Source organism: Mus caroli, chromosome 9 (assembly GCF_900094665.2).
Source record: "Mus caroli chromosome 9, CAROLI_EIJ_v1.1, whole genome shotgun sequence".
NCBI classification, from domain to species: domain Eukaryota; kingdom Metazoa; phylum Chordata; class Mammalia; order Rodentia; family Muridae; genus Mus; species Mus caroli.
Window position 1 is genome coordinate 85,561,909 of NC_034578.1, and position 1,758 is coordinate 85,563,666.

The 1,758-nt window shown below is 43.8% G+C and overlaps 1 protein-coding gene across 3 annotated transcripts in view; it reads right to left on the reverse strand.

The window, feature by feature from the left end:
• Positions 1–1,758, reverse strand: part of Minar1 (membrane integral NOTCH2 associated receptor 1) — a 33,347-nt gene that overhangs the window by 1,414 nt on the left and 30,175 nt on the right. The window lies entirely within an intron of this gene.

Sequence of the window (1,758 nt, forward strand, 5' to 3'; positions counted from 1 at the left end):
AAAAAAAATAATAAAAATTTACTGAAAAATATTCTCTACCAGAAGCCTCTAAGAACAGATCTGTTCAAATCAAGACTGTCTTGTCGTTTTCAGTCAGTTCATTTCTNAGAGCTTTTACTGAAAATCAAAGGCACCTCCAGCTTAATCAAAATGGAAAATATTTCCATTTCAAGCATTTGCAAGAGCAAGTTAGAGCACTGTTCAAAGTCAAGGACTACAGACTCATAGCAGACGGTCCCCACCCTGTAGTAAGTGGCACTTCCCCCAAAGCCAGCTTCTACACCAAATGCCTAGCCAGGATTAATGTATTGTCTGCAGAAGAAGTATCATATTTAACCTACATTGCCCATGAAGCCTATTGCACGGTAATGGCTATGATCTATTTCCATGAAGCAAAGCTGTGCTCTTGGTTTATGTCAAGCATTTAATAATGTGTCACACACAAAAAAACAACAACACATTACAGTCCCAAGTGAGGACACCTAAACCTCTAAATCACAAATCAAATACCATTTGTGAGAAAGGTTCTTGAATTGCTTGAGTTTTACAAACACGAGCACATTAAGGTTACACACACAGAATTAAAAAAAATAGGAAAAAAAACCCACCCCAGGCTTGCCACACTTAGTGGAGTAGAGGTAACTAGCGCATCATTCCCCACCTGCCCTGCGAGCTACTTTCTTCTTCATCTTGCTCTGTGCCTCTTGGAGCTGCAGTGTGGGCTTGCTCAGTCAAGGGAAACAAGAGGAGAGACGGTTGGACTGATGGTTCTCCCAGAGTTCTTCCTTCTGGGTTGCACCTGCCAACAGCTGGACTCCTACCAGAGTCTAACTTGCAGAGCTGTGTGCCATAGTGCATTTCAGAAGCAGCTCCCTGCCCTTGGCCCTTCAGACCCAAAAAAGGCAACAGCTCTTCTCTCTCCCTTCAGTGCTAGTATCTGGGTATCGCAGTGGCTATTGCTGGCCCTCAACCTGCTCACGTTTACAGTGAATGGTCCTCTTTACCAACTTCCCATCATCCCTTTGGGCAAGCCATCTGCGTACTGTAGGGGGCTGACAACCCACTGCCATTCAGCCTCAAGATGTCCTTTCCCTCCTGTTGATAACCATCCTGTACCTGGGGAGAGAGGAGGCCATAGACTATGGACTGCAGGCCAGTTCTAGCTGGCCTCCAACTCTAAGTGGGTTTTCTACTTTTGAAACACTTAAGTAAATCAAATGGGGATAACATTTAATGACGTAAAAAAAAAACTGTATGAAATGCTAAATTTGATGCACAAAAACAAGGTTATCAGAGGGGTCAAGCGCATTCATTTACAGATCATCTGGAGCCACTCTGGTGCTACTGCGGGTAGGCTGGGCAGATTGGATGACACTGTATAGTGGCAAGAGGATAGAACTTACAAGGGCTGACTTCAACACTGTTAATAAATTCTGCAAGCTAGATGGATGGGCAGAAGCCAGTGCAAGCCACCCACAATACCCCAAATGAATACAGAATGTTCTCATTGTAGGGAAAGCCCATAAATGTTCTTGTAAGAAACTCCTAAGACCTAGTGTCCACTACCTGCATGCAGAAGCCTCTCCTGGAAGCTGACTTAACAGCTCTGCAGTGACTAAGTTCCACTGCTTAGAATTTGTGTTGTGTGTTTGTGTCATAGCCCCTTGATACACATGCATCCAAACACATACATATGCATACATAGATTTACATATATATGTGCATGCATAGTACACACACACACAAGAGAGAGAGGGA